Source organism: Aegilops tauschii, chromosome 5, assembly GCF_002575655.3.
Source record: "Aegilops tauschii subsp. strangulata cultivar AL8/78 chromosome 5, Aet v6.0, whole genome shotgun sequence".
Taxonomy (NCBI): domain Eukaryota; kingdom Viridiplantae; phylum Streptophyta; class Magnoliopsida; order Poales; family Poaceae; genus Aegilops; species Aegilops tauschii.
In genome coordinates this window covers 75,126,666-75,153,849 of record NC_053039.3, presented here as the reverse complement: position 1 = coordinate 75,153,849, position 27,184 = coordinate 75,126,666, and the positions used below count along the sequence as shown (strand labels likewise).

General features: G+C 47.3%; 53 non-coding genes and 2 pseudogenes across 53 annotated transcripts; all 55 read right to left on the bottom strand.

The window, feature by feature from the left end:
• Nucleotides 1-221: 221 nt before the first annotated feature.
• LOC141024081 (5S ribosomal RNA) lies at nucleotides 222-340 on the bottom strand. The gene has a single exon (XR_012185679.1). It is a non-coding gene; the product is annotated as a 5S ribosomal RNA (ribosomal RNA).
• A 370-nt stretch (nucleotides 341-710) lies between these two features.
• LOC141024211 (5S ribosomal RNA) lies at nucleotides 711-829 on the bottom strand. The gene has a single exon (XR_012185809.1). It is a non-coding gene; the product is annotated as a 5S ribosomal RNA (ribosomal RNA).
• A 370-nt stretch (nucleotides 830-1,199) lies between these two features.
• Nucleotides 1,200-1,318, bottom strand: LOC141024079 (5S ribosomal RNA). The gene has a single exon (XR_012185677.1). It is a non-coding gene; the product is annotated as a 5S ribosomal RNA (ribosomal RNA).
• Nucleotides 1,319-1,688: 370 nt separating this feature from the next.
• On the bottom strand, nucleotides 1,689-1,807 carry LOC141023912 (5S ribosomal RNA). The gene has a single exon (XR_012185510.1). It is a non-coding gene; the product is annotated as a 5S ribosomal RNA (ribosomal RNA).
• Nucleotides 1,808-2,177: 370 nt separating this feature from the next.
• On the bottom strand, nucleotides 2,178-2,296 carry LOC141024958 (5S ribosomal RNA). Its single transcript, XR_012186456.1, has one exon. It is a non-coding gene; the product is annotated as a 5S ribosomal RNA (ribosomal RNA).
• Nucleotides 2,297-2,670: 374 nt separating this feature from the next.
• LOC141024515 (5S ribosomal RNA) lies at nucleotides 2,671-2,789 on the bottom strand. The gene has a single exon (XR_012186113.1). It is a non-coding gene; the product is annotated as a 5S ribosomal RNA (ribosomal RNA).
• Nucleotides 2,790-3,159: 370 nt separating this feature from the next.
• LOC141025183 (5S ribosomal RNA) lies at nucleotides 3,160-3,278 on the bottom strand. The gene has a single exon (XR_012186681.1). It is a non-coding gene; the product is annotated as a 5S ribosomal RNA (ribosomal RNA).
• Nucleotides 3,279-3,647: 369 nt separating this feature from the next.
• Nucleotides 3,648-3,766, bottom strand: LOC141024341 (5S ribosomal RNA). The gene has a single exon (XR_012185938.1). It is a non-coding gene; the product is annotated as a 5S ribosomal RNA (ribosomal RNA).
• Nucleotides 3,767-4,135: 369 nt separating this feature from the next.
• LOC141024998 (5S ribosomal RNA) lies at nucleotides 4,136-4,254 on the bottom strand. The gene has a single exon (XR_012186495.1). It is a non-coding gene; the product is annotated as a 5S ribosomal RNA (ribosomal RNA).
• Nucleotides 4,255-4,629: 375 nt separating this feature from the next.
• Nucleotides 4,630-4,748, bottom strand: LOC141024503 (5S ribosomal RNA). The gene has a single exon (XR_012186101.1). It is a non-coding gene; the product is annotated as a 5S ribosomal RNA (ribosomal RNA).
• A 371-nt stretch (nucleotides 4,749-5,119) lies between these two features.
• LOC141024659 (5S ribosomal RNA) lies at nucleotides 5,120-5,238 on the bottom strand (annotated as a pseudogene).
• A 302-nt stretch (nucleotides 5,239-5,540) lies between these two features.
• LOC141024167 (5S ribosomal RNA) lies at nucleotides 5,541-5,659 on the bottom strand. Its single transcript, XR_012185764.1, has one exon. It is a non-coding gene; the product is annotated as a 5S ribosomal RNA (ribosomal RNA).
• Nucleotides 5,660-6,030: 371 nt separating this feature from the next.
• LOC141024078 (5S ribosomal RNA) lies at nucleotides 6,031-6,149 on the bottom strand. The gene has a single exon (XR_012185676.1). It is a non-coding gene; the product is annotated as a 5S ribosomal RNA (ribosomal RNA).
• A 370-nt stretch (nucleotides 6,150-6,519) lies between these two features.
• Nucleotides 6,520-6,638, bottom strand: LOC141023875 (5S ribosomal RNA). The gene has a single exon (XR_012185473.1). It is a non-coding gene; the product is annotated as a 5S ribosomal RNA (ribosomal RNA).
• Nucleotides 6,639-7,008: 370 nt separating this feature from the next.
• Nucleotides 7,009-7,127, bottom strand: LOC141025182 (5S ribosomal RNA). Its single transcript, XR_012186680.1, has one exon. It is a non-coding gene; the product is annotated as a 5S ribosomal RNA (ribosomal RNA).
• A 369-nt stretch (nucleotides 7,128-7,496) lies between these two features.
• LOC141024340 (5S ribosomal RNA) lies at nucleotides 7,497-7,615 on the bottom strand. Its single transcript, XR_012185937.1, has one exon. It is a non-coding gene; the product is annotated as a 5S ribosomal RNA (ribosomal RNA).
• Nucleotides 7,616-7,984: 369 nt separating this feature from the next.
• On the bottom strand, nucleotides 7,985-8,103 carry LOC141024997 (5S ribosomal RNA). Its single transcript, XR_012186494.1, has one exon. It is a non-coding gene; the product is annotated as a 5S ribosomal RNA (ribosomal RNA).
• A 372-nt stretch (nucleotides 8,104-8,475) lies between these two features.
• Nucleotides 8,476-8,594, bottom strand: LOC141023939 (5S ribosomal RNA). Its single transcript, XR_012185537.1, has one exon. It is a non-coding gene; the product is annotated as a 5S ribosomal RNA (ribosomal RNA).
• Nucleotides 8,595-8,965: 371 nt separating this feature from the next.
• On the bottom strand, nucleotides 8,966-9,084 carry LOC141024658 (5S ribosomal RNA; annotated as a pseudogene).
• Nucleotides 9,085-9,384: 300 nt separating this feature from the next.
• On the bottom strand, nucleotides 9,385-9,503 carry LOC141023916 (5S ribosomal RNA). The gene has a single exon (XR_012185514.1). It is a non-coding gene; the product is annotated as a 5S ribosomal RNA (ribosomal RNA).
• Nucleotides 9,504-9,873: 370 nt separating this feature from the next.
• LOC141024077 (5S ribosomal RNA) lies at nucleotides 9,874-9,992 on the bottom strand. Its single transcript, XR_012185675.1, has one exon. It is a non-coding gene; the product is annotated as a 5S ribosomal RNA (ribosomal RNA).
• Nucleotides 9,993-10,362: 370 nt separating this feature from the next.
• Nucleotides 10,363-10,481, bottom strand: LOC141023874 (5S ribosomal RNA). The gene has a single exon (XR_012185472.1). It is a non-coding gene; the product is annotated as a 5S ribosomal RNA (ribosomal RNA).
• A 370-nt stretch (nucleotides 10,482-10,851) lies between these two features.
• On the bottom strand, nucleotides 10,852-10,970 carry LOC141024076 (5S ribosomal RNA). The gene has a single exon (XR_012185674.1). It is a non-coding gene; the product is annotated as a 5S ribosomal RNA (ribosomal RNA).
• Nucleotides 10,971-11,341: 371 nt separating this feature from the next.
• Nucleotides 11,342-11,460, bottom strand: LOC141023910 (5S ribosomal RNA). The gene has a single exon (XR_012185508.1). It is a non-coding gene; the product is annotated as a 5S ribosomal RNA (ribosomal RNA).
• Nucleotides 11,461-11,830: 370 nt separating this feature from the next.
• LOC141024957 (5S ribosomal RNA) lies at nucleotides 11,831-11,949 on the bottom strand. The gene has a single exon (XR_012186454.1). It is a non-coding gene; the product is annotated as a 5S ribosomal RNA (ribosomal RNA).
• Nucleotides 11,950-12,319: 370 nt separating this feature from the next.
• Nucleotides 12,320-12,438, bottom strand: LOC141024075 (5S ribosomal RNA). Its single transcript, XR_012185673.1, has one exon. It is a non-coding gene; the product is annotated as a 5S ribosomal RNA (ribosomal RNA).
• Nucleotides 12,439-12,809: 371 nt separating this feature from the next.
• LOC141023909 (5S ribosomal RNA) lies at nucleotides 12,810-12,928 on the bottom strand. Its single transcript, XR_012185507.1, has one exon. It is a non-coding gene; the product is annotated as a 5S ribosomal RNA (ribosomal RNA).
• A 370-nt stretch (nucleotides 12,929-13,298) lies between these two features.
• On the bottom strand, nucleotides 13,299-13,417 carry LOC141024956 (5S ribosomal RNA). The gene has a single exon (XR_012186453.1). It is a non-coding gene; the product is annotated as a 5S ribosomal RNA (ribosomal RNA).
• A 372-nt stretch (nucleotides 13,418-13,789) lies between these two features.
• On the bottom strand, nucleotides 13,790-13,908 carry LOC141023732 (5S ribosomal RNA). The gene has a single exon (XR_012185330.1). It is a non-coding gene; the product is annotated as a 5S ribosomal RNA (ribosomal RNA).
• Nucleotides 13,909-14,278: 370 nt separating this feature from the next.
• On the bottom strand, nucleotides 14,279-14,397 carry LOC141025181 (5S ribosomal RNA). The gene has a single exon (XR_012186679.1). It is a non-coding gene; the product is annotated as a 5S ribosomal RNA (ribosomal RNA).
• Nucleotides 14,398-14,767: 370 nt separating this feature from the next.
• LOC141024339 (5S ribosomal RNA) lies at nucleotides 14,768-14,886 on the bottom strand. The gene has a single exon (XR_012185936.1). It is a non-coding gene; the product is annotated as a 5S ribosomal RNA (ribosomal RNA).
• Nucleotides 14,887-15,255: 369 nt separating this feature from the next.
• Nucleotides 15,256-15,374, bottom strand: LOC141023955 (5S ribosomal RNA). The gene has a single exon (XR_012185553.1). It is a non-coding gene; the product is annotated as a 5S ribosomal RNA (ribosomal RNA).
• Nucleotides 15,375-15,746: 372 nt separating this feature from the next.
• LOC141024989 (5S ribosomal RNA) lies at nucleotides 15,747-15,865 on the bottom strand. The gene has a single exon (XR_012186487.1). It is a non-coding gene; the product is annotated as a 5S ribosomal RNA (ribosomal RNA).
• Nucleotides 15,866-16,234: 369 nt separating this feature from the next.
• Nucleotides 16,235-16,353, bottom strand: LOC141023611 (5S ribosomal RNA). The gene has a single exon (XR_012185211.1). It is a non-coding gene; the product is annotated as a 5S ribosomal RNA (ribosomal RNA).
• A 370-nt stretch (nucleotides 16,354-16,723) lies between these two features.
• Nucleotides 16,724-16,842, bottom strand: LOC141024988 (5S ribosomal RNA). Its single transcript, XR_012186486.1, has one exon. It is a non-coding gene; the product is annotated as a 5S ribosomal RNA (ribosomal RNA).
• Nucleotides 16,843-17,212: 370 nt separating this feature from the next.
• LOC141023906 (5S ribosomal RNA) lies at nucleotides 17,213-17,331 on the bottom strand. Its single transcript, XR_012185504.1, has one exon. It is a non-coding gene; the product is annotated as a 5S ribosomal RNA (ribosomal RNA).
• Nucleotides 17,332-17,701: 370 nt separating this feature from the next.
• Nucleotides 17,702-17,820, bottom strand: LOC141024073 (5S ribosomal RNA). The gene has a single exon (XR_012185671.1). It is a non-coding gene; the product is annotated as a 5S ribosomal RNA (ribosomal RNA).
• A 370-nt stretch (nucleotides 17,821-18,190) lies between these two features.
• LOC141024987 (5S ribosomal RNA) lies at nucleotides 18,191-18,309 on the bottom strand. The gene has a single exon (XR_012186485.1). It is a non-coding gene; the product is annotated as a 5S ribosomal RNA (ribosomal RNA).
• A 448-nt stretch (nucleotides 18,310-18,757) lies between these two features.
• LOC141024072 (5S ribosomal RNA) lies at nucleotides 18,758-18,876 on the bottom strand. The gene has a single exon (XR_012185670.1). It is a non-coding gene; the product is annotated as a 5S ribosomal RNA (ribosomal RNA).
• A 371-nt stretch (nucleotides 18,877-19,247) lies between these two features.
• Nucleotides 19,248-19,366, bottom strand: LOC141024041 (5S ribosomal RNA). Its single transcript, XR_012185639.1, has one exon. It is a non-coding gene; the product is annotated as a 5S ribosomal RNA (ribosomal RNA).
• A 370-nt stretch (nucleotides 19,367-19,736) lies between these two features.
• LOC141023873 (5S ribosomal RNA) lies at nucleotides 19,737-19,855 on the bottom strand. The gene has a single exon (XR_012185471.1). It is a non-coding gene; the product is annotated as a 5S ribosomal RNA (ribosomal RNA).
• Nucleotides 19,856-20,226: 371 nt separating this feature from the next.
• LOC141023540 (5S ribosomal RNA) lies at nucleotides 20,227-20,345 on the bottom strand. Its single transcript, XR_012185140.1, has one exon. It is a non-coding gene; the product is annotated as a 5S ribosomal RNA (ribosomal RNA).
• A 376-nt stretch (nucleotides 20,346-20,721) lies between these two features.
• LOC141024703 (5S ribosomal RNA) lies at nucleotides 20,722-20,840 on the bottom strand. The gene has a single exon (XR_012186200.1). It is a non-coding gene; the product is annotated as a 5S ribosomal RNA (ribosomal RNA).
• A 368-nt stretch (nucleotides 20,841-21,208) lies between these two features.
• LOC141024071 (5S ribosomal RNA) lies at nucleotides 21,209-21,327 on the bottom strand. Its single transcript, XR_012185669.1, has one exon. It is a non-coding gene; the product is annotated as a 5S ribosomal RNA (ribosomal RNA).
• A 370-nt stretch (nucleotides 21,328-21,697) lies between these two features.
• Nucleotides 21,698-21,816, bottom strand: LOC141023872 (5S ribosomal RNA). The gene has a single exon (XR_012185470.1). It is a non-coding gene; the product is annotated as a 5S ribosomal RNA (ribosomal RNA).
• A 370-nt stretch (nucleotides 21,817-22,186) lies between these two features.
• On the bottom strand, nucleotides 22,187-22,305 carry LOC141024070 (5S ribosomal RNA). The gene has a single exon (XR_012185668.1). It is a non-coding gene; the product is annotated as a 5S ribosomal RNA (ribosomal RNA).
• Nucleotides 22,306-22,676: 371 nt separating this feature from the next.
• On the bottom strand, nucleotides 22,677-22,795 carry LOC141023908 (5S ribosomal RNA). The gene has a single exon (XR_012185506.1). It is a non-coding gene; the product is annotated as a 5S ribosomal RNA (ribosomal RNA).
• Nucleotides 22,796-23,165: 370 nt separating this feature from the next.
• Nucleotides 23,166-23,284, bottom strand: LOC141024955 (5S ribosomal RNA). Its single transcript, XR_012186452.1, has one exon. It is a non-coding gene; the product is annotated as a 5S ribosomal RNA (ribosomal RNA).
• Nucleotides 23,285-23,658: 374 nt separating this feature from the next.
• On the bottom strand, nucleotides 23,659-23,777 carry LOC141025116 (5S ribosomal RNA). The gene has a single exon (XR_012186613.1). It is a non-coding gene; the product is annotated as a 5S ribosomal RNA (ribosomal RNA).
• Nucleotides 23,778-24,148: 371 nt separating this feature from the next.
• Nucleotides 24,149-24,267, bottom strand: LOC141025179 (5S ribosomal RNA). Its single transcript, XR_012186677.1, has one exon. It is a non-coding gene; the product is annotated as a 5S ribosomal RNA (ribosomal RNA).
• A 370-nt stretch (nucleotides 24,268-24,637) lies between these two features.
• Nucleotides 24,638-24,756, bottom strand: LOC141023871 (5S ribosomal RNA). The gene has a single exon (XR_012185469.1). It is a non-coding gene; the product is annotated as a 5S ribosomal RNA (ribosomal RNA).
• Nucleotides 24,757-25,126: 370 nt separating this feature from the next.
• LOC141024069 (5S ribosomal RNA) lies at nucleotides 25,127-25,245 on the bottom strand. The gene has a single exon (XR_012185667.1). It is a non-coding gene; the product is annotated as a 5S ribosomal RNA (ribosomal RNA).
• Nucleotides 25,246-25,616: 371 nt separating this feature from the next.
• On the bottom strand, nucleotides 25,617-25,735 carry LOC141023907 (5S ribosomal RNA). Its single transcript, XR_012185505.1, has one exon. It is a non-coding gene; the product is annotated as a 5S ribosomal RNA (ribosomal RNA).
• Nucleotides 25,736-26,105: 370 nt separating this feature from the next.
• LOC141024954 (5S ribosomal RNA) lies at nucleotides 26,106-26,224 on the bottom strand. Its single transcript, XR_012186451.1, has one exon. It is a non-coding gene; the product is annotated as a 5S ribosomal RNA (ribosomal RNA).
• Nucleotides 26,225-26,596: 372 nt separating this feature from the next.
• Nucleotides 26,597-26,715, bottom strand: LOC141025115 (5S ribosomal RNA). Its single transcript, XR_012186612.1, has one exon. It is a non-coding gene; the product is annotated as a 5S ribosomal RNA (ribosomal RNA).
• Between the last annotated feature and the right edge of the window lie 469 nt (nucleotides 26,716-27,184).

The window sequence follows — 27,184 nt, the reverse complement described above, 5'->3', positions numbered from 1 at the left end:
CGAGTTTACCACGGTTTCCACCCCTCCCTCTATACCGCAGCAACACGTATTTTTTACCCCTTTCAGAACGCGCTCCTCGCGCCACAAAGCCGCCTCTAGACGCGTGACCAATGAGCAGCGAGCTAAAACATATCGCAAGTGTCAAAAATAATATAACGGGGTTAATATATATCGCGCACATGCGATATGTTTGTCACGAGGCGCAAAAAAGAATTAAAAAGGGAATGCAACAGGAGGATTTTCCAGGAGGTCACCCATCCTAGTACTACTCTCACCCAAGCACGCTTAACTTCGGAGTTCTGATGGGATCCGGTGCTTTAGTGCTGGTATGATCGCATCCGACATGTTACCCCCGCCTTCGTCCCTTATGCTTGCCACTCCCAGGTCCACTGCAAAGATGATTGTCATTCTTACTACCATTAAAACCGTTGCCTAATAATGGATAATGCCCTATATATACTACTTACTCCCCCCCTCAAACACGGAGACGAGTTTACCACGGTTTCCACCCCTCCCTCTATACCGCAGCAACACGTATTTTTTTACCCCTTTCAGAACGCGCTCCTCGCGCCACAATGCCGCCTCTAGACGCGTGACCAATGAGCAGCGAGCTAAAACATATCGCAAATGTCAAAAATAATATAACGGGGTTAATATATATCGCGCACATGCGATATGTTTGTCACGAGGCGCAAAAAATAATTAAAAAGGGAATGCAACAGGAGGATTTTCCAGGAGGTCACCCATCCTAGTACTACTCTCGCCCAAGCACGCTTAACTTCGGAGTTCTGATGGGATCCGGTGCTTTAGTGCTGGTATGATCACATCCGACATGTTACCCCCGCCTTCGTCCCTTATGCTTGCCACTCCCAGGTCCACTGCAAAGATGATTGTCATTCTTACTACCATTACAACCGTTGCCTAATAATGGATAATGCCCTATATATACTACTTACTCCCCCCCTCAAACACGGAGACGAGTTTACCACGGTTTCCACCCCTCCCTCTATACCGCAGCAACACGTATTTTTTTACCCCTTTCAGAACGCGCTCCTCGCGCCACAAAGCCGCCTCTAGACGCGTGACCAATGAGCAGCGAGCTAAAACATATCGCAAGTGTCAAAAATAATATAACGGGGTTAATATATATCGCGCACATGCGATATGTTTGTCACGAGGCGCAAAAAATAATTAAAAAGGGAATGCAACAGGAGGATTTTCCAGGAGGTCACCCATCCTAGTACTACTCTCACCCAAGCACGCTTAACTTCGGAGTTCTGATGGGATCCGGTGCTTTAGTGCTGGTATGATCGCATCCGACATGTTACCCCCGCCTTCGTCCCTTATGCTTGCCACTCCCAGGTCCACTGCAAAGATGATTGTCATTCTTACTACCATTACAACCGTTGCCTAATAATGGATAATGCCCTATATATACTACTTACTCCCCCCCCAAACACGGAGACGAGTTTACCACGGTTTCCACCCCTCCCTCTATACCGCAGCAACACGTATTTTTTTAACCCCTTTCAGAACGCGCTCCTCGCGCCACAATGCCGCCTCTAGACGCGTGACCAATGAGCAGCGAGCTAAAACATATCGCAAATGTCAAAAATAATATAACGGGGTTAATATATATCGCGCACATGCGATATGTTTGTCACGAGGCGCAAAAAATAATTAAAAAGGGAATGCAGCACGAGGATTTTCCAGGAGGTCACCCAACCTAGTACTACTCTCGCCCAAGCACGCTTAACTTCGGAGTTCTGATGGGATCCGGTGCTTTAGTGCTGGTATGATCGCATCCGACATGTTACCCCCGCCTTCGTCCCTTATGCTTGCCACTCCCAGGTCCACTGCAAAGATGATTGTCATTCTTACTACCATTACAACCGTTGCCTAATAATGGATAATGCCCTATATATACTACTTACTCCCCCCCTCAAACACGGAGACGAGTTTACCACGGTTTCCACCCCTCCCTCTATACCGCAGCAACACGTATTTTTTTACCCCTTTCAGAACGCGCTCCTCGCGCCACAAAGCCGCCTCTAGACGAGTGACCAATGAGCAGCGAGCTAAAACATATCGCAAATGTCAAAAATAATATAACGGTGTTAATATATATCACGCACATGCGATATGTTTGTCACGACGCGCAAAAAATAATTAAAAAGGGAATGCAACACGAGGACTTCCCAGGAGGTCACCCATCCTAGTACTACTCTCGCCCAAGCACGCTTAACTTCGGAGTTCTGATGGGATCTGGTGCTTTAGTGCTGGTATGATCGCATCCGACACGTTACCCCCGCCTTCGTCCCTTATGCTTGCCACTCCCAGGTCCACTGCAAAGATGATTGTCATTCTTACTACCATTACAACCGTTGCCTAATAATGGATAATGCCCTATATATACTACTTACTCCCCCCCCCCCTCAAACACGGAGACGAGTTTACCACGGTTTCCATCCCTCCCTCTATACCGCAGCAACACGTATTTTTTTACCCCTTTCAGAACGCGCTCCTCGCGCCACAAAGCCGCCTCTAGACGCGTGACCAATGAGCAGTGAGCTAAAACATATCGCAAATGTCAAAAATAATATAACGGGGTTAATATATATCGCGCACATGCGATATGTTTGTCACGACCCGCAAAAAATAATTAAAAAGGGAATGCAACACGAGGACTTCCCAGGAGGTCACCCATCCTAGTACTACTCTCGCCCAAGCACGCTTAACTACGGAGTTCTGATGGGATCCGGTGCTTTAGTGCTGGTATGATCGCATCCTACACGTTACCCCCGCCTTCGTCCCTTATGCTTGCCACTCCCAGGTCCACTACAAAGATTATTGTCATTCTTACTACGATTACAACCGTTGCCTAATAATGGATAATGCCCTATATATACTACTTACTCCCCCCCCTCAAACACGGGGACGAGTTTACCACGGTTTCCACCCCTCCCTCCATACCGCAGCAACACGTATTTTTTACCCCTTTCAGAACGCGGTCCTCGCGCCACAAAGCCGCCTCTAGACGCGTGACCAATGAGCAGCGAGCTAAAACATATCGCAAATGTCAAAAATAATATAACGGGGTTGTTATATATCGCGCACATGTGATATGTTTGTCATGAGGCGCAAAAAATAATTAAAAAGGGAATGCAACACGAGGACTTCCCAGGAGGTCACCCATCCTAGTACTACTCTCGCCCAAGCACGCTTAACTTTGGAGTTCTGATGGGATCCCGTGCTTTAGTGCTGGTATGATCGCATCCAACATGTTACCCCCGCCTTCGTCCCTTATGCCTGCCACTCCCAGGTCCACTGCAAAGATGATTGTCATTCTTACTACCATTACAACCGTTGCCTAATAATGGATAATGCCCTATATATACTACTTACTCCCCCCCTCAAACACGGAGACGAGTTTACCACGGTTTCCACCCCTCCCTCTATACCGCAGCAACACGTATTTTTTACCCCTTTCAGAACGCGCTCCTCGCGCCACAAAGCCGCCTCTAGACGCGTGACCAATGAGCAGTGAGCTAAAACATATCGCAAATGTCAAAAATAATATAACGGGGTTAATATATATCGCGCACATGCGATATGTTTGTCACGAGGCGCAAAAAATAATTAAAAAGGGAATGCAACAGGAGGATTTTCCAGGAGGTCACCCATCCTAGTACTACTCTCGCCCAAGCACGCTTAACTTCGGAGTTCTGATGGGATCCGTTGCTTTAGTGCTGGTATGATCGCATCCGACATGTTACCCCCGCCTTCGTCCCTTATGCTTGCCACTCCCAGGTCCACTGCAAAGATGATTGTCATTCTTACTACCATTACAACCGTTGCCTAATAATGGATAATGCCCTATATATACTACTTACTCCCCCCCTCAAACACGGAGACGAGTTTACCACGGTTTCCACCCCTCCCTCTATACCGCAGCAACACGTATTTTTTACCCCTTTCAGAACGCGCTCCTCGCGCCACAAAGCCGCCTCTAGACGCGTGACCAATGAGCAGCGAGCTAAAACATATCGCAAATGTCAAAAATAATATAACGGGGTTAATATATATCGCGCACATGCGATATGTTTGTCACGACGCGCAAAAAATAATTAAAAAGGGAATGCAACACGAGGACTTCCCAGGAGGTCACCCATCCTAGTACTACTCTTGCCCAAGCACGCTTAACTTCGGAGTTCTGATGGGATCCGGTGCTTTAGTGCTGGTATGATCGCATCCGACATGTTACCCCCGCGTTTGTCCCTTATGCTTGCCACTCCCAGGTCCACCGCAAAGATGATTGTCATTCTTACTACCATTACAACCGTTGCCTAATAATGGATAATGCCCTATATATACTACTTACTCCCCCCCCCCCCTCAAACACGGAGACGAGTTTACCACGGTTTCCACCCCTCCCTCTATACCGCAGCAACACGTATTTTTTTACCCCTTTCAGAACGCGCTCCTCGCGCACCAAAGCAGGCTCTAGACGCGTGACCAATGAGCAGCGAGCTAAAACATATCGCAAATGTCAAAAATAATATAACGGGGTTAATATATATCGCGCACATGCGATATGTTTGTCACGACGCGCAAAAAATAATTAAAAAGGGAATGCAACACGAGGACTTCCCAGGAGGTCACCCATCCTAGTACTACTCTCGCCCAAGCACGCTTAACTACGGAGTTCTGATGGGATCCGGTGCTTTAGTGCTGGTATGATCGCATCCTAAATGTTACCCCCGCCTTCGTCCCTTATGCTTGCCACTCCCAGGTCCACTGCAAAGATGATTGTCATTCTTACTACCATTACAACCGTTGCCTAATAATGAATAATGCCCTATATATACAACTTACTCCCCCCCCCTCAAACACGGAGACGAGTTTACCACGGTTTCCACCCCACCCTCTATACCGCAGCAACACGTATTTTTTTACCCCTTTCAGAACGCGCTCCTCGCGCCACAAAGCCGCCTCTAGACGCGTGCCAATGAACAGCGAGCTAAAACATATCGCAAATGTCAAAAATAATATAACGGGGTTAATATATATCGCGCACATGCGATATGTTTGTCACGAGGCGCAAAAAATAATTAAAAAGGGAATGCAACACGAGGACTTCCCAGGAGGTCACCCATCCTTGTACTACTCTCGCCCAAGCACGCTTAACTTCGGAGTTCTGATGGGATCCCAGGTCCACTGCAAAGATGATTGTCATTCTTACTACCATTACAACCGTTGCCTAATAATGAATAATGCCCTATATATACAACTTACTCCCCCCCCCCTCAAACACGGAGACGAGTTTACCACGGTTTCCACCCCACCCTCTATACCGCAGCAACACGTATTTTTTTACCCCTTTCAGAACGCGCTCCTCGCGCCACAAAGCCGCCTCTAGACGCGTGCCAATGAACAGCGAGCTAAAACATATCGCAAATGTCAAAAATAATATAACGGGGTTAATATATATCGCGCACATGCGATATGTTTGTCACGAGGCGCAAAAAATAATTAAAAAGGGAATGCAACACGAGGACTTCCCAGGAGGTCACCCATCCTTGTACTACTCTCGCCCAAGCACGCTTAACTTCAGAGTTCTGAAGGGATCCGGTGCTTTAGTGCTGGTATGATCGCTTCCGACATTTTACCCCCGCCTTCGTCCCTTATGCTTGCCACTCCCAGGTCCACTTCAAAGATGATTGTCATTCTTACTACCATTACAACCGTTGCCTAATAATGGATAATGCCCTATATATACTACTTACTCCCCCCCCCTCAAACACGGAGACGAGTTTACCACGGTTTCCACCCCTCCCTCTATACCGCAGCAACACGTATTTTTTACCCCTTTCAGAACGCGCTCCTCGCGCCACAAAGCCGCCTCTAGACGCGTGACCAATGAGCAGCGAGCTAAAACATATCGCAAGTGTCAAAAATAATATAACGGGGTTAATATATATCGCGCACATGCGATATGTTTGTCACGAGGCGCAAAAAAGAATTAAAAAGGGAATGCAACAGGAGGATTTTCCAGGAGGTCACCCATCCTAGTACTACTCTCACCCAAGCACGCTTAACTTCGGAGTTCTGATGGGATCCGGTGCTTTAGTGCTGGTATGATCGCATCCGACATGTTACCCCCGCCTTCGTCCCTTATGCTTGCCACTCCCAGGTCCACTGCAAAGATGATTGTCATTCTTACTACCATTAAAACCGTTGCCTAATAATGGATAATGCCCTATATATACTACTTACTCCCCCCCTCAAACACGGAGACGAGTTTACCACGGTTTCCACCCCTCCCTCTATACCGCAGCAACACGTATTTTTTTACCCCTTTCAGAACGCGCTCCTCGCGCCACAATGCCGCCTCTAGCCGCGTGACCAATGAGCAGCGAGCTAAAACATATCGCAAATGTCAAAAATAATATAACGGGGTTAATATATATCGCGCACATGCGATATGTTTGTCACGAGGCGCAAAAAATAATTAAAAAGGGAATGCAACACGAGGATTTTCTAGGAGGTCACCCATCCTAGTACTACTCTCGCCCAAGCACGCTTAACTTCGGAGTTCTGATGGGATCCGGTGCTTTAGTGCTGGTATGATCACATCCGACATGTTACCCCCGTCTTCGTCCCTTATGCTTGCCACTCCCAGGTCCACTGCAAAGATGATTGTCATTCTTACTACCATTACAACCGTTGCCTAATAATGGATAATGCCCTATATATACTACTTACTCCCCCCCCTCAAACACGGGGACGAGTTTACCACGGTTTCCACCCCTCCCTCCATACCGCAGCAACACGTATTTTTTACCCCTTTCAGAACGCGGTCCTCGCGCCACAAAGCCGCCTCTAGACGCGTGACCAATGAGCAGCGAGCTAAAACATATCGCAAATGTCAAAAATAATATAACGGGGTTGATATATATCGCGCACATGTGATATGTTTGTCATGAGGCGCAAAAAATAATTAAAAAGGGAATGCAACACGAGGACTTCCCAGGAGGTCACCCATCCTAGTACTACTCTCGCCCAAGCACGCTTAACTTTGGAGTTCTGATGGGATCCCGTGCTTTAGTGCTGGTATGATCGCATCCAACATGTTACCCCCGCCTTCGTCCCTTATGCCTGCCACTCCCAGGTCCACTGCAAAGATGATTGTCATTCTTACTACCATTACAACCGTTGCCTAATAATGGATAATGCCCTATATATACTACTTACTCCCCCCCTCAAACACGGAGACGAGTTTACCACGGTTTCCACCCCTCCCTCTATACCGCAGCAACACGTATTTTTTACCCCTTTCAGAACGCGCTCCTCGCGCCACAAAGCCGCCTCTAGACGCGTGACCAATGAGCAGTGAGCTAAAACATATCGCAAATGTCAAAAATAATATAACGGGGTTAATATATATCGCGCACATGCGATATGTTTGTCACGAGGCGCAAAAAATAATTAAAAAGGGAATGCAACAGGAGGATTTTCCAGGAGGTCACCCATCCTAGTACTACTCTCGCCCAAGCACGCTTAACTTCGGAGTTCTGATGGGATCCGTTGCTTTAGTGCTGGTATGATCGCATCCGACATGTTACCCCCGCCTTCGTCCCTTATGCTTGCCACTCCCAGGTCCACTGCAAAGATGATTGTCATTCTTACTACCATTACAACCGTTGCCTAATAATGGATAATGCCCTATATATACTACTTACTCCCCCCCTCAAACACGGAGACGAGTTTACCACGGTTTCCACCCCTCCCTCTATACCGCAGCAACACGTATTTTTTACCCCTTTCAGAACGCGCTCCTCGCGCCACAAAGCCGCCTCTAGACGCGTGACCAATGAGCAGCGAGCTAAAACATATCGCAAATGTCAAAAATAATATAACGGGGTTAATATATATCGCGCACATGCGATATGTTTGTCACGACGCGCAAAAAATAATTAAAAAGGGAATGCAACACGAGGACTTCCCAGGAGGTCACCCATCCTAGTACTACTCTTGCCCAAGCACGCTTAACTTCGGAGTTCTGATGGGATCCGGTGCTTTAGTGCTGGTATGATCGCATCCGACATGTTACCCCCGCCTTTGTCCCTTATGCTTGCCACTCCCAGGTCCACCGCAAAGATGATTGTCATTCTTACTACCATTACAACCGTTGCCTAATAATGGATAATGCCCTATATATACTACTTACTCCCCCCCCCTCAAACACGGAGACGAGTTTACCACGGTTTCCACCCCTCCCTCTATACCGCAGCAACACGTATTTTTTTACCCCTTTCAGAACGCGCTCCTCGCGCCACAAAGCAGGCTCTAGACGCGTGACCAATGAGCAGCGAGCTAAAACATATCGCAAATGTCAAAAATAATATAACGGGGTTAATATATATCGCGCACATGCGATATGTTTGTCACGACGCGCAAAAAATAATTAAAAAGGGAATGCAACACGAGGACTTCCCAGGAGGTCACCCATCTTAGTACTACTCTCGCCCAAGCACGCTTAACTACGGAGTTCTGATGGGATACGGTGCTTTAGTGCTGGTATGATCGCATCCTACATGTTACCCCCGCCTTCGTCCCTTATGCTTGCCACTCCCAGGTCCACTGCAAAGATGATTGTCATTCTTACTACCATTACAACCGTTGCCTAATAATGAATAATGCCCTATATATACAACTTACTCCCCCCCCCTCAAACACGGAGACGAGTTTACCACGGTTTCCACCCCACCCTCTATACCGCAGCAACACGTATTTTTTTACCCCTTTCAGAACGCGCTCCTCGCGCCACAAAGCCGCCTCTAGACGCGTGCCAATGAACAGCGAGCTAAAACATATCGCAAATGTCAAAAATAATATAACGGGGTTAATATATATCGCGCACATGCGATATGTTTGTCACGAGGCGCAAAAAATAATTAAAAAGGGAATGCAACACGAGGACTTCCCAGGAGGTCACCCATCCTTGTACTACTCTCGCCCAAGCACGCTTAACTTCGGAGTTCTGATGGGATCCCAGGTCCACTGCAAAGATGATTGTCATTCTTACTACCATTACAACCGTTGCCTAATAATGAATAATGCCCTATATATACAACTTACTCCCCCCCCCTCAAACACGGAGACGAGTTTACCACGGTTTCCACCCCACCCTCTATACCGCAGCAACACGTATTTTTTACCCCTTTCAGAACGCGCTCCTCGCGCCACAAAGCCGCCTCTAGACGCGTGCCAATGAACAGCGAGCTAAAACATATCGCAAATGTCAAAAATAATATAACGGGGTTAATATATATCGCGCACATGCGATATGTTTGTCACGAGGCGCAAAAAATAATTAAAAAGGGAATGCAACACGAGGACTTCCCAGGAGGTCACCCATCCTTGTACTACTCTCGCCCAAGCACGCTTAACTTCGGAGTTCTGAAGGGATCCGGTGCTTTAGTGCTGGTATGATCGCTTCCGACATTTTACCCCCGCCTTCGTCCCTTATGCTTGCCACTCCCAGGTCCACTTCAAAGATGATTGTCATTCTTACTACCATTACAACCGTTGCCTAATAATGGATAATGCCCTATATATACTACTTACTCCCCCCCCTCAAACACGGAGACGAGTTTACCACGGTTTCCACCCCTCCCTCTATACCGCAGCAACACGTATTTTTTACCCCTTTCAGAACGCGCTCCTCGCGCCACAAAGCCGCCTCTAGACGCGTGACCAATGAGCAGCGAGCTAAAACATATCGCAAGTGTCAAAAATAATATAACGGGGTTAATATATATCGCGCACATGCGATATGTTTGTCACGAGGCGCAAAAAAGAATTAAAAAGGGAATGCAACAGGAGGATTTTCCAGGAGGTCACCCATCCTAGTACTACTCTCACCCAAGCACGCTTAACTTCGGAGTTCTGATGGGATCCGGTGCTTTAGTGCTGGTATGATCGCATCCGACATGTTACCCCCGCCTTCGTCCCTTATGCTTGCCACTCCCAGGTCCACTGCAAAGATGATTGTCATTCTTACTACCATTAAAACCGTTGCCTAATAATGGATAATGCCCTATATATACTACTTACTCCCCCCCTCAAACACGGAGACGAGTTTACCACGGTTTCCACCCCTCCCTCTATACCGCAGCAACACGTATTTTTTTACCCCTTTCAGAACGCGCTCCTCGCGCCACAATGCCGCCTCTAGCCGCGTGACCAATGAGCAGCGAGCTAAAACATATCGCAAATGTCAAAAATAATATAACGGGGTTAATATATATCGCGCACATGCGATATGTTTGTCACGAGGCGCAAAAAATAATTAAAAAGGGAATGCAACACGAGGATTTTCTAGGAGGTCACCCATCCTAGTACTACTCTCGCCCAAGCACGCTTAACTTCGGAGTTCTGATGGGATCCGGTGCTTTAGTGCTGGTATGATCACATCCGACATGTTACCCCCGTCTTCGTCCCTTATGCTTGCCACTCCCAGGTCCACTGCAAAGATGATTGTCATTCTTACTACCATTACAACCGTTGCCTAATAATGGATAATGCCCTATATATACTACTTACTCCCACCCTCAAACACGGAGACGAGTTTACCACGGTTTCCACCCCTCCCTCTATACCGCAGCAACACGTATTTTTTTACCCCTTTCAGAACGCGCTCCTCGCGCCACAAAGCCGCCTCTAGACGCGTGACCAATGAGCAGCGAGCTAAAACATATCGCAAGTGTCAAAAATAATATAACGGGGTTAATATATATCGCGCACATGCGATATGTTTGTCACGAGGCGCAAAAAATAATTAAAAAGGGAATGCAACAGGAGGATTTTCCAGGAGGTCACCCATCCTAGTACTACTCTCACCCAAGCACGCTTAACTTCGGAGTTCTGATGGGATCCGGTGCTTTAGTGCTGGTATGATCGCATCCGACATGTTACCCCCGCCTTCGTCCCTTATGCTTGCCACTCCCAGGTCCACTGCAAAGATGATTGTCATTCTTACTACCATTACAACCGTTGCCTAATAATGGATAATGCCCTATATATACTACTTACTGCCCCCCTCAAACACGGAGACGAGTTTACCACGGTTTCCACCCCTCCCTCTATACCGCAGCAACACGTATTTTTTTTACCCCTTTCAGAACGCGCTCCTCGCGCCACAATGCCGCCTCTAGACGCGTGACCAATGAGCAGCGAGCTAAAACATATCGCAAATGTCAAAAATAATATAACGGGGTTAATATATATCGCGCACATGCGATATGTTTGTCACGAGGCGCAAAAAATAATTAAAAAGGGAATGCAGCACGAGGATTTTCCAGGAGGTCACCCAACCTAGTACTACTCTCGCCCAAGCACGCTTAACTTCGGAGTTCTGATGGGATCCGGTGCTTTAGTGCTGGTATGATCGCATCCGACATGTTACCCCCGCCTTCGTCCCTTATGCTTGCCACTCCCAGGTCCACTGCAAAGATGATTGTCATTCTTACTACCATTACAACCGTTGCCTAATAATGGATAATGCCCTATATATACTACTTACTCCCCCCCTCAAACACGGAGACGAGTTTACCACGGTTTCCACCCCTCCCTCTATACCGCAGCAACACGTATTTTTTTACCCCTTCCAGAACGCGCTCCTCGCGCCACAAAGCCGCCTCTAGACGCGTGACCAATGAGCAGCGAGCTAAAACATATCGCAAATGTCAAAAATAATATAACGGGGTTAATATATATCGCGCACATGCGATATGTTTGTCACGACGCGCAAAAAATAATTAAAAAGGGAATGCAACACGAGGACTTCCCAGGAGGTCACCCATCCTAGTACTACTCTCGCCCAAGCACGCTTAACTTCGGAGTTCTGATGGGATCTGGTGCTTTAGTGCTGGTATGATCGCATCCGACACGTTACCCCCGCCTTCGTCCCTTATGCTTGCCACTCCCAGGTCCACTGCAAAGATGATTGTCATTCTTACTACCATTACAACCGTTGCCTAATAATGGATAATGCCCTATATATACTACTTACTCCCACCCTCAAACACGGAGACGAGTTTACCACGGTTTCCACCCCTCCCTCTATACCGCAGCAACACGTATTTTTTTACCCCTTTCAGAACGCGCTCCTCGCGCCACAAAGCCGCCTCTAGACGCGTGACCAATGAGCAGCGAGCTAAAACATATCGCAAGTGTCAAAAATAATATAACGGGGTTAATATATATCGCGCACATGCGATATGTTTGTCACGAGGCGCAAAAAATAATTAAAAAGGGAATGCAACAGGAGGATTTTCCAGGAGGTCACCCATCCTAGTACTACTCTCACCCAAGCACGCTTAACTTCGGAGTTCTGATGGGATCCGGTGCTTTAGTGCTGGTATGATCGCATCCGACATGTTACCCCCGCCTTCGTCCCTTATGCTTGCCACTCCCAGGTCCACTGCAAAGATGATTGTCATTCTTACTACCATTACAACCGTTGCCTAATAATGGATAATGCCCTATATATACTACTTACTGCCCCCCTCAAACACGGAGACGAGTTTACCACGGTTTCCACCCCTCCCTCTATACCGCAGCAACACGTATTTTTTTTACCCCTTTCAGAACGCGCTCCTCGCGCCACAATGCCGCCTCTAGACGCGTGACCAATGAGCAGCGAGCTAAAACATATCGCAAATGTCAAAAATAATATAACGGGGTTAATATATATCGCGCACATGCGATATGTTTGTCACGAGGCGCAAAAAATAATTAAAAAGGGAATGCAGCACGAGGATTTTCCAGGAGGTCACCCAACCTAGTACTACTCTCGCCCAAGCACGCTTAACTTCGGAGTTCTGATGGGATCCGGTGCTTTAGTGCTGGTATGATCGCATCCGACATGTTACCCCCGCCTTCGTCCCTTATGCTTGCCACTCCCAGGTCCACTGCAAAGATGATTGTCATTCTTACTACCATTACAACCGTTGCCTAATAATGGATAATGCCCTATATATACTACTTACTCCCCCCCTCAAACACGGAGACGAGTTTACCACGGTTTCCACCCCTCCCTCTATACCGCAGCAACACGTATTTTTTTACCCCTTCCAGAACGCGCTCCTCGCGCCACAAAGCCGCCTCTAGACGCGTGACCAATGAGCAGCGAGCTAAAACATATCGCAAATGTCAAAAATAATATAACGGGGTTAATATATATCGCGCACATGCGATATGTTTGTCACGACGCGCAAAAAATAATTAAAAAGGGAATGCAACACGAGGACTTCCCAGGAGGTCACCCATCCTAGTACTACTCTCGCCCAAGCACGCTTAACTTCGGAGTTCTGATGGGATCTGGTGCTTTAGTGCTGGTATGATCGCATCCGACACGTTACCCCCGCCTTCGTCCCTTATGCTTGCCACTCCCAGGTCCACTGCAAAGATGATTGTCATTCTTACTACCATTACAACCGTTGCCTAATAATGGATAATGCCCTATATATACTACTTACTCCCCCCCCCTCAAACACGGAGACGAGTTTACCACGGTTTCCATCCCTCCCTCTATACCGCAGCAACACGTATTTTTTTACCCCTTTCAGAACGCGCTCCTCGCGCCACAAAGCCGCCTCTAGACGCATGACCAATGAGCAGCGAGCTAAAACATATCGCAAATGTCAAAAATAATATAACGGGGTTAATATATATCGCGCACATGCGATATGTTTGTCACGACCCGCAAAAAATAATTAAAAAGGGAATGCAACACGAGGACTTCCCAGGAGGTCACCCATCCTAGTACTACTCTCGTCCAAGCACGCTTAACTACGAAGTTCTGATGGGATCCGGTGCTTTAGTGCTGGTATGATCGCATCCTACATGTTACCCCCGCCTTCGTCCCTTATGCTTGCCACTCCCAGGTCCACTACAAAGATTATTGTCATTCTTACTACGATTACAACCGTTGCCTAATAATGGATAATGCCCTATATATACTACTTACTCCCCCCCCTCAAACACGGGGACGAGTTTACCACGGTTTCCACCCCTCCCTCCATACCGCAGCAACACGTATTTTTTACCCCTTTCAGAACGCGGTCCTCGCGCCACAAAGCCGCCTCTAGACGCGTGACCAATGAGCAGCGAGCTAAAACATATCGCAAATGTCAAAAATAATATAACGGGGTTGATATATATCGCGCACATGTGATATGTTTGTCATGAGGCGCAAAAAATAATTAAAAAGGGAATGCAACACGAGGACTTCCCAGGAGGTCACCCATCCTAGTACTACTCTCGCCCAAGCACGCTTAACTTTGGAGTTCTGATGGGATCCCGTGCTTTAGTGCTGGTATGATCGCATCCAACATGTTACCCCCGCCTTCGTCCCTTATGCCTGCCACTCCCATGTCCACTGCAAAGATGATTGTCATTCTTACTACCATTACAACCGTTGCCTAATAATGGATAATGCCCTATATATACTACTTACTCCCCCCCTCAAACACGGAGACGAGTTTACCACGGTTTCCACCCCTCCCTCTATACCGCAGCAACACGTATTTTTTTACCCCTTTCAGAACGCGCTCCTCGCGCCACAAAGCCGCCTCTAGACGCGTGACCAATGAGCAGTGAGCTAAAACATATCGCAAATGTCAAAAATAATATAACGGGGTTAATATATATCGCGCACATGCGATATGTTTGTCACGAGGCGCAAAAAATAATTAAAAAGGGAATGCAACAGGAGGATTTTCCAGGAGGTCACCCATCCTAGTACTACTCTCGCCCAAGCACGCTTAACTTCGGAGTTCTGATGGGATCCGTTGCTTTAGTGCTGGTATGATCGCATCCGACATGTTACCCCCGCCTTCGTCCCTTATGCTTGCCACTCCCAGGTCCACTGCAAAGATGATTGTCATTCTTACTACCATTACAACCGTTGCCTAATAATGGATAATGCCCTATATATACTACTTACTCCCCCCCTCAAACACGGAGACGAGTTTACCACGGTTTCCACCCCTCCCTCTATACCGCAGCACCACGTATTTTTTACCCCTTTCAGAACGCGCTCCTCGCGCCACAAAGCCGCCTCTAGACGCGTGACAAATGAGCCGCGAGCTAAAACATATCGCAAATGTCAAAAATAATATAACGGGGTTAATATATATCGCGCACATGCGATATGTTTGTCACGACGCGCAAAAAATAATTAAAAAGGGAATGCAACACGAGGACTTCCCAAGAGGTCACCCATCCTAGTACTACTCTCGCCCAAGCACGCTTAACTTCGGAGTTCTGATGGGATCCGGTGCTTTAGTGCTGGTATGATCGCATCCGACATGTTACCCCCGCCTTCGTCCCTTATGCTTGCCACTCCCAGGTCCACTGCAAAGATGATTGTCATTCTTACTACCATTACAACCGTTGCCTAATAATGGATAATGCCCTATATATACTACTTACTCCCCCCCCCTCAAACACGGAGACGAGTTTACCACGGTTTCCACCCCTCCCTCTATACCGCAGCAACACGTATTTTTTTACCCCTTTCAGAACGCGCTCCTCGCGCCACAATGCCGCCTCTAGACGCGTGACCAATGAGCAGCGAGCTAAAACATATCGCAAATGTCAAAAATAATATAACGGGGTTAATATATATCGCGCACATGCGATATGTTTGTCACGACGCGCAAAAAATAATTAAAAAGGGAATGCAACACGAGGACTTCCCAGGAGGTCACCCATCCTAGTACTACTCTCGCCCAAGCACGCTTAACTACGGAGTTCTGATGGGATCCGGTGCTTTAGTGCTGGTATGATCACATCCTACAGGTTACCCCCGCCTTCGTCCCTTATGCTTGCCACTCGCAGGTCCACTGCAAAGATGATTGTCATTCTTACTACCATTACAACCGTTGCCTAATAATGAATAATGCCCTATATATACAACTTACTCCCCCCCCTCAAACACGGAGACGAGTTACCACGGTTTCCACCCCACCCTCTATACCGCAGCAACACGTATTTTTTTACCCCTTTCAGAACGCGCTCCTCGCGCCACAAAGCCGCCTCTAGACACGTGCCAATGAACAGCGAGCTAAAACATATCGCAAATGTCAAAAATAATATAACGGGGTTAATATATATCGCGCACATGCGATATGTTTGTCACGAGGCGCAAAAAATAATTAAAAAGGGAATGCAACACGAGGACTTCCCAGGAGGTCACCCATCCTTGTACTACTCTCGCCCAAGCACGCTTAACTTCGGAGTTCTGATGGGATCCGGTGCTTTAGTGCTGGTATGATCGCTTCCGACATTTTACCCCCGCCTTCGTCCCTTATGCTTGCCACTCCCAGGTCCACTTCAAAGATGATTGTCATTCTTACTACCATTACAACCGTTGCCTAATAATGGATAATGCCCTATATATACTACTTACTCCCACCCTCAAACACGGAGACGAGTTTACAACGGTTTCCACCCCTCCCTCTATACCGCAGCAACACGTATTTTTTTACCCCTTTCAGAACGCGCTCCTCGCGCCACAAAGCCGGCTCTAGACGCGTGACCAATGAGCAGCGAGCTAAAACATATCGCAAATGTCAAAAATAATATAACGGGGTTAATATATATCGCGCACATGCGATATGTTTGTCACGACGCGCAAAAAATAATTAAAAAGGGAATGCAACACGAGGACTTCCCAGGAGGTCACCCATCCTAGTACTACTCTCGCCCAAGCACGCTTAACTACGGAGTTCTGATGGGATCCGGTGCTTTAGTGCTGGTATGATCACATCCTACAGGTTACCCCCGCCTTCGTCCCTTATGCTTGCCACTCCCAGGTCCACTGCAAAGATGATTGTCATTCTTACTACCATTACAACCGTTGCCTAATAATGAATAATGCCCTATATATACAACTTACTCCCCCCCCTCAAACACGGAGACGAGTTTACCACGGTTTCCACCCCACCCTCTATACCGCAGCAACACGTATTTTTTTACCCCTTTCAGAACGCGCTCCTCGCGCCACAAAGCCGCCTCTAGACACGTGCCAATGAACAGCGAGCTAAAACATATCGCAAATGTCAAAAATAATATAACGGGGTTAATATATATCGCGCACATGCGATATGTTTGTCACGAGGCGCAAAAAATAATTAAAAAGGGAATGCAACACGAGGACTTCCCAGGAGGTCACCCATCCTTGTACTACTCTCGCCCAAGCACGCTTAACTTCAGAGTTCTGATGGGATCCGGTGCTTTAGTGCTGGTATGATCGCTTCCGACATTTTACCCCCGCCTTCGTCCCTTATGCTTGCCACTCCCAGGTCCACTTCAAAGATGATTGTCATTCTTACTACCATTACAACCGTTGCCTAATAATGGATAATGCCCTATATATACTACTTACTCCCCCCCCTCAAACACGGAGACGAGTTTACCACGGTTTCCACCCCTCCCTCTATACCGCAGCAACACGTATTTTTTACCCCTTTCAGAACGCGCTCCTCGCGCCACAAAGCCGCCTCTAGACGCGTGACCAATGAGCAGCGAGCTAAAACATATCGCAAGTGTCAAAAATAATATAACGGGGTTAATATATATCGCGCACATGCGATATGTTTGTCACGAGGCGCAAAAAAGAATTAAAAAGGGAATGCAACAGGAGGATTTTCCAGGAGGTCACCCATCCTAGTACTACTCTCACCCAAGCACGCTTAACTTCGGAGTTCTGATGGGATCCGGTGCTTTAGTGCTGGTATGATCGCATCCGACATGTTACCCCCGCCTTCGTCCCTTATGCTTGCCACTCCCAGGTCCACTGCAAAGAAGATTGTCATTCTTACTACCATTAAAACCGTTGCCTAATAATGGATAATGCCCTATATATACTACTTACTCCCCCCCTCAAACACGGAGACGAGTTTACCACGGTTTCCACCCCTCCCTCTATACCGCAGCAACACGTATTTTTTTACCCCTTTCAGAACGCGCTCCTCGCGCCACAATGCCGCCTCTAGACGCGTGACCAATGAGCAGCGAGCTAAAACATATCGCAAATGTCAAAAATAATATAACGGGGTTAATATATATCGCGCACATGCGATATGTTTGTCACGACGCGCAAAAAATAATTAAAAAGGGAATGCAACACGAGGACTTCCCAGGAGGTCACCCATCCTAGTACTACTCTCGCCCAAGCACGCTTAACTACGGAGTTCTGATGGGATCCGGTGCTTTAGTGCTGGTATGATCACATCCTACAGGTTACCCCCGCCTTCGTCCCTTATGCTTGCCACTCGCAGGTCCACTGCAAAGATGATTGTCATTCTTACTACCATTACAACCGTTGCCTAATAATGAATAATGCCCTATATATACAACTTACTCCCCCCCCTCAAACACGGAGACGAGTTACCACGGTTTCCACCCCACCCTCTATACCGCAGCAACACGTATTTTTTTACCCCTTTCAGAACGCGCTCCTCGCGCCACAAAGCCGCCTCTAGACGCGTGACCAATGAGCAGCGAGCTAAAACATATCGCAAGTGTCAAAAATAATATAACGGGGTTAATATATATCGCGCACATGCGATATGTTTGTCACGAGGCGCAAAAAATAATTAAAAAGGGAATGCAACAGGAGGGGTTAATATATATCGCGCACATGCGATATGTTTGTCACGAGGCGCAAAAAATAATTAAAAAGGGAATGCAACAGGAGGATTTTCCAGGAGGTCACCCATCCTAGTACTACTCTCACCCAAGCACGCTTAACTTCGGAGTTCTGATGGGATCCGGTGCTTTAGTGCTGGTATGATCGCATCCGACATGTTACCCCCGCCTTCGTCCCTTATGCTTGCCACTCCCAGGTCCACTGCAAAGATGATTGTCATTCTTACTACCATTACAACCGTTGCCTAATAATGGATAATGCCCTATATATACTACTTACTCCCCCCCTCAAACACGGAGACGAGTTTACCACGGTTTCCACCCCTCCCTCTATACCGCAGCAACACGTATTTTTTTTACCCCTTTCAGAACGCGCTCCTCGCGCCACAATGCCGCCTCTAGACGCGTGACCAATGAGCAGCGAGCTAAAACATATTGCAAATGTCAAAAATAATATAACGGGGTTAATATATATCGCGCACATGCGATATGTTTGTCACGACGCGCAAAAAATAATTAAAAAGGGAATGCAACACGAGGACTTCCCAGGAGGTCACCCATCCTAGTACTACTCTCGCCCAAGCACGCTTAACTTCAGAGTTCTGATGGGATCTGGTGCTTTAGTGCTGGTATGATCGCATCCGACATGTTACCCCCGCCTTCGTCCCTTATGCTTGCCACTCCCAGGTCCACTGCAAAGATGATTGTCATTCTTACTACCATTAAAACCGTTGCCTAATAATGGATAATGCCCTATATATACTACTTACTCCCCCCCTCAAACACGGAGACGAGTTTACCACGGTTTCCACCCCTCCCTCTATACCGCAGCAACACGTATTTTTTTACCCCTTTCAGAACGCGCTCCTCGCGCCACAATGCCGCCTCTAGACGCGTGACCAATGAGCAGCGAGCTAAAACATATCACAAATGTCAAAAATAATATAACGGGGTTAATATATATCGCGCACATGCGATATGTTTGTTACGAGGCGCAAAAAATAATTAAAAAGGGAATGCAACACGAGGATTTTCTAGGAGGTCACCCATCCTAGTACTACTCTCGCCCAAGCACGCTTAACTTCGGAGTTCTGATGGGATCCGGTGCTTTAGTGCTGGTATGATCACATCCGACATGTTACCCCCGCCTTCGTCCCTTATGCTTGCCACTCCCAGGTCCACTGCAAAGATGATTGTCATTCTTACTACCATTACAACCGTTGCCTAATAATGGATAATGCCCTATATATACTACTTACTCCCCCCCTCAAACACGGAGACGAGTTTACCACGGTTTCCACCCCTCCCTCTATACCGCAGCAACACGTATTTTTTTACCCCTTTCAGAACGCGCTCCTCGCGCCACAAAGCAGGCTCTAGACGCGTGACCAATGAGCAGCGAGCTAAAACATATCGCAAATGTCAAAAATAATATAACGGGGTTAATATATATCGCGCACATGTGATATGTTTGTCATGAGGCACAAAAAATAATTAAAAATGCGAATGCAACACGAGGACTTCCCAGGAGGTCACCCATCCTAGTACTACTCTCGCCCAAGCATGCTTAACTTCGGAGTTCTGATGGGATCCGGTGCTTTAGTGCTGGTATGATCGCATCCAACATGTTGCCCCTGCCTTCGTCCCTTATGCTTGCCACTCCCAGGTCCACTGCAAAGATGATTGTCATTCTTACTACCATTACAACCGTTGCCTAATAATGGATAATGCCCTATATATACTACTTACTCCCCCCCCCCCCTCAAACACGGAGACGAGTTTACCACGGTTTCCATCCCTCCCTCTATACCGCAGCAACACGTATTTTTTTACCCCTTTCAGAACGCGCTCCTCGCGCCACAACGCCGCCTCTAGACGCGTGACCAATGAGCAGCGAGCTAAAACATATCGCAAATGTCAAAAATAATATAACGGGGTTAATATATATCGCGCACATGTGATATGTTTGTCATGAGGCACAAAAAATAATTAAAAATGCGAATGCAACACGAGGACTTCCCAGGAGGTCACCCATCCTAGTACTACTCTCGCCCAAGCACGCTTAACTTCGGAGTTCTGATGGGATCCGGTGCTTTAGTGCTGGTATGATCGCATCCAACATGTTGCCCCTGCCTTCGTCCCTTATGCTGCCACTCCCAGGTCCACTGCAAAGATGATTGTCATTCTTACTACCATTACAACCGTTGCCTAATAATGGATAATGCCCTATATATACTACTTACTCCCCCCCTCAAACACGGAGACGAGTTTACCACGGTTTCCACCCCTCCCTCTATACCGCAGCAACACGTATTTTTTACCCCTTTCAGAACGCGCTCCTCGCGCCACAAAGCCGCCTCTAGACGCGTGACCAATGAGCAGCGAGCTAAAACATATCGCAAGTGTCAAAAATAATATAACGGGGTTAATATATATCGCGCACATGCGATATGTTTGTCACGAGGCGCAAAAAAGAATTAAAAAGGGAATGCAACAGGAGGATTTTCCAGGAGGTCACCCATCCTAGTACTACTCTCACCCAAGCACGCTTAACTTCGGAGTTCTGATGGGATCCGGTGCTTTAGTGCTGGTATGATCGCATCCGACATGTTACCCCCGCCTTCGTCCCTTATGCTTGCCACTCCCAGGTCCACTGCAAAGATGATTGTCATTCTTACTACCATTAAAACCGTTGCCTAATAATGGATAATGCCCTATATATACTACTTACTCCCCCCCTCAAACACGGAGACGAGTTTACCACGGTTTCCACCCCTCCCTCTATACCGCAGCAACACGTATTTTTTTACCCCTTTCAGAACGCGCTCCTCGCGCCACAATGCCGCCTCTAGCCGCGTGACCAATGAGCAGCGAGCTAAAACATATCGCAAATGTCAAAAATAATATAACGGGGTTAATATATATCGCGCACATGCGATATGTTTGTCACGAGGCGCAAAAAATAATTAAAAAGGGAATGCAACACGAGGATTTTCTAGGAGGTCACCCATCCTAGTACTACTCTCGCCCAAGCACGCTTAACTTCGGAGTTCTGATGGGATCCGGTGCTTTAGTGCTGGTATGATCACATCCGACATGTTACCCCCGTCTTCGTCCCTTATGCTTGCCACTCCCAGGTCCACTGCAAAGATGATTGTCATTCTTACTACCATTACAACCGTTGCCTAATAATGGATAATGCCCTATATATACTACTTACTCCCACCCTCAAACACGGAGACGAGTTTACCACGGTTTCCACCCCTCCCTCTATACCGCAGCAACACGTATTTTTTTACCCCTTTCAGAACGCGCTCCTCGCGCCACAAAGCCGCCTCTAGACGCGTGACCAATGAGCAGCGAGCTAAAACATATCGCAAGTGTCAAAAATAATATAACGGGGTTAATATATATCGCGCACATGCGATATGTTTGTCACGAGGCGCAAAAAATAATTAAAAAGGGAATGCAACAGGAGGATTTTCCAGGAGGTCACCCATCCTAGTACTACTCTCACCCAAGCACGCTTAACTTCGGAGTTCTGATGGGATCCGGTGCTTTAGTGCTGGTATGATCGCATCCGACATGTTACCCCCGCCTTCGTCCCTTATGCTTGCCACTCCCAGGTCCACTGCAAAGATGATTGTCATTCTTACTACCATTACAACCGTTGCCTAATAATGGATAATGCCCTATATATACTACTTACTGCCCCCCTCAAACACGGAGACGAGTTTACCACGGTTTCCACCCCTCCCTCTATACCGCAGCAACACGTATTTTTTTTACCCCTTTCAGAACGCGCTCCTCGCGCCACAATGCCGCCTCTAGACGCGTGACCAATGAGCAGCGAGCTAAAACATATCGCAAATGTCAAAAATAATATAACGGGGTTAATATATATCGCGCACATGCGATATGTTTGTCATGAGGCGCAAAAAATAATTAAAAAGGGAATGCAGCACGAGGATTTTCCAGGAGGTCACCCAACCTAGTACTACTCTCGCCCAAGCACGCTTAACTTCGGAGTTCTGATGGGATCCGGTGCTTTAGTGCTGGTATGATCGCATCCGACATGTTACCCCCGCCTTCGTCCCTTATGCTTGCCACTCCCAGGTCCACTGCAAAGATGATTGTCATTCTTACTACCATTACAACCGTTGCCTAATAATGGATAATGCCCTATATATACTACTTACTCCCCCCCTCAAACACGGAGACGAGTTTACCACGGTTTCCACCCCTCCCTCTATACCGCAGCAACACGTATTTTTTTACCCCTTTCAGAACGCGCTCCTCGCGCCACAAAGCCGCCTCTAGACGCGTGACCAATGAGCAGCGAGCTAAAACATATCGCAAATGTCAAAAATAATATAACGGGGTTAATATATATCGCGCACATGCGATATGTTTGTCACGACGCGCAAAAAATAATTAGAAAGGGAATGCAACACGAGGACTTCCCAGGAGGTCACCCATCCTAGTACTACTCTCGCCCAAGCACGCTTAACTTCGGAGTTCTGATGGGATCTGGTGCTTTAGTGCTGGTATGATCGCATCCGACACGTTACCCCCGCCTTCGTCCCTTATGCTTGCCACTCCCAGGTCCACTGCAAAGATGATTGTCATTCTTACTACCATTACAACCGTTGCCTAATAATGGATAATGCCCTATATATACTACTTACTCCCCCCCCCCCTCAAACACGGAGACGAGTTTACCACGGTTTCCATCCCTCCCTCTATACCGCAGCAACACGTATTTTTTTACCCCTTTCAGAACGCGCTCCTCGCGCCACAAAGCCGCCTCTAGACGCATGACCAATGAGCAGCGAGCTAAAACATATCGCAAATGTCAAAAATAATATAACGGGGTTAATATATATCGCGCACATGCGATATGTTTGTCACGACCCGCAAAAAATAATTAAAAAGGGAATGCAACACGAGGACTTCCCAGGAGGTCACCCATCCTAGTACTACTCTCGTCCAAGCACGCTTAACTACGGAGTTCTGATGGGATCCGGTGCTTTAGTGCTGGTATGATCGCATCCTACATGTTACCCCCGGCTTCGTCCCTTATGCTTGCCACTCCCAGGTCCACTACAAAGATTATTGTCATTCTTACTACGATTACAACCGTTGCCTAATAATGGATAATGCCCTATATATACTACTTACTCCCCCCCCCTCAAACACGGGGACGAGTTTACCACGGTTTCCACCCCTCCCTCCATACCGCAGCAACACGTATTTTTTACCCCTTTCAGAACGCGGTCCTCGCGCCACAAAGCCGCCTCTAGACGCGTGACCAATGAGCAGCGAGCTAAAACATATCGCAAATGTCAAAAATAATATAACGGGGTTGATATATATCGCGCACATGTGATATGTTTGTCATGAGGCGCAAAAAATAATTAAAAAGGGAATGCAACACGAGGACTTCCCAGGAGGTCACCCATCCTAGTACTACTCTCGCCCAAGCACGCTTAACTTTGGAGTTCTGATGGGATCCCGTGCTTTAGTGCTGGTATGATCGCATCCGACATGTTACCCCCGCCTTCGTCCCTTATGCTTGCCACTCCCAGGTCCACTGCAAAGATGATTGTCATTCTTACTACCATTAAAACCGTTGCCTAATAATGGATAATGCCCTATATATACTACTTACTCCCCCCCTCAAACACGGAGACGAGTTTACCACGGTTTCCACCCCTCCCTCTATACCGCAGCAACACGTATTTTTTTACCCCTTTCAGAACGCGCTCCTCGCGCCACAATGCCGCCTCTAGCCGCGTGACCAATGAGCAGCGAGCTAAAACATATCGCAAATGTCAAAAATAATATAACGGGGTTAATATATATCGCGCACATGCGATATGTTTGTCACGAGGCGCAAAAAATAATTAAAAAGGGAATGCAACACGAGGATTTTCTAGGAGGTCACCCATCCTAGTACTACTCTCGCCCAAGCACGCTTAACTTCGGAGTTCTGATGGGATCCGGTGCTTTAGTGCTGGTATGATCACATCCGACATGTTACCCCCGTCTTCGTCCCTTATGCTTGCCACTCCCAGGTCCACTGCAAAGATGATTGTCATTCTTACTACCATTACAACCGTTGCCTAATAATGGATAATGCCCTATATATACTACTTACTCCCACCCTCAAACACGGAGACGAGTTTACCACGGTTTCCACCCCTCCCTCTATACCGCAGCAACACGTATTTTTTTACCCCTTTCAGAACGCGCTCCTCGCGCCACAAAGCCGCCTCTAAACGCGTGACCAATGAGCAGCGAGCTAAAACATATCGCAAGTGTCAAAAATAATATAACGGGGTTAATATATATCGCGCACATGCGATATGTTTGTCACGAGGCGCAAAAAATAATTAAAAAGGGAATGCAACAGGAGGATTTTCCAGGAGGTCACCCATCCTAGTACTACTCTCACCCAAGCACGCTTAACTTCGGAGTTCTGATGGGATCCGGTGCTTTAGTGCTGGTATGATCGCATCCGACATGTTACCCCCGCCTTCGTCCCTTATGCTTGCCACTCCCAGGTCCACTGCAAAGATGATTGTCATTCTTACTACCATTACAACCGTTGCCTAATAATGGATAATGCCCTATATATACTACTTACTGCCCCCCTCAAACACGGAGACGAGTTTACCACGGTTTCCACCCCTCCCTCTATACCGCAGCAACACGTATTTTTTTTACCCCTTTCAGAACGCGCTCCTCGCGCCACAATGCCGCCTCTAGACGCGTGACCAATGAGCAGCGAGCTAAAACATATCGCAAATGTCAAAAATAATATAACGGGGTTAATATATATCGCGCACATGCGATATGTTTGTCACGAGGCGCAAAAAATAATTAAAAAGGGAATGCAGCACGAGGATTTTCCAGGAGGTCACCCAACCTAGTACTACTCTCGCCCAAGCACGCTTAACTTCGGAGTTCTGATGGGATCCGGTGCTTTAGTGCTGGTATGATCGCATCCGACATGTTACCCCCGCCTTCGTCCCTTATGCTTGCCACTCCCAGGTCCACTGCAAAGATGATTGTCATTCTTACTACCATTACAACCGTTGCCTAATAATGGATAATGCCCTATATATACTACTTACTCCCCCCCTCAAACACGGAGACGAGTTTACCACGGTTTCCACCCCTCCCTCTATACCGCAGCAACACGTATTTTTTTACCCCTTTCAGAACGCGCTCCTCGCGCCACAAAGCCGCCTCTAGACGCGTGACCAATGAGCAGCGAGCTAAAACATATCGCAAATGTCAAAAATAATATAACGGGGTTAATATATATCGCGCACATGCGATATGTTTGTCACGACGCGCAAAAAATAATTAGAAAGGGAATGCAACACGAGGACTTCCCAGGAGGTCACCCATCCTAGTACTACTCTCGCCCAAGCACGCTTAACTTCGGAGTTCTGATGGGATCTGGTGCTTTAGTGCTGGTATGATCGCATCCGACACGTTACCCCCGCCTTCGTCCCTTATGCTTGCCACTCCCAGGTCCACTGCAAAGATGATTGTCATTCTTACTACCATTACAACCGTTGCCTAATAATGGATAATGCCCTATATATACTACTTACTCCCCCCCCCTCAAACACGGAGACGAGTTTACCACGGTTTCCATCCCTCCCTCTATACCGCAGCAACACGTATTTTTTTACCCCTTTCAGAACGCGCTCCTCGCGCCACAAAGCCGCCTCTAGACGCATGACCAATGAGCAGCGAGCTAAAACATATCGCAAATGTCAAAAATAATATAACGGGGTTAATATATATCGCGCACATGCGATATGTTTGTCACGACCCGCAAAAAATAATTAAAAAGGGAATGCAACACGAGGACTTCCCAGGAGGTCACCCATCCTAGTACTACTCTCGTCCAAGCACGCTTAACTACGGAGTTCTGATGGGATCCGGTGCTTTAGTGCTGGTATGATCGCATCCTACATGTTACCCCCGCCTTCGTCCCTTATGCTTGCCACTCCCAGGTCCACTACAAAGATTATTGTCATTCTTACTACGATTACAACCGTTGCCTAATAATGGATAATGCCCTATATATACTACTTACTCCCCCCCCCCTCAAACACGGGGACGAGTTTACCACGGCTTCCACCCCTCCCTCCATACCGCAGCAACACGTATTTTTTACCCCTTTCAGAACGCGGTCCTCGCGCCACAAAGCCGCCTCTAGACGCGTGACCAATGAGCAGCGAGCTAAAACATATCGCAAATGTCAAAAATAATATAACGGGGTTGATATATATCGCGCACATGTGATATGTTTGTCATGAGGCGCAAAAAATAATTAAAAAGGGAATGCAACACGAGGACTTCCCAGGAGGTCACCCGAGCTAAAACATATCGCAAATGTCAAAAATAATATAACGGGGTTGATATATATCGCGCACAT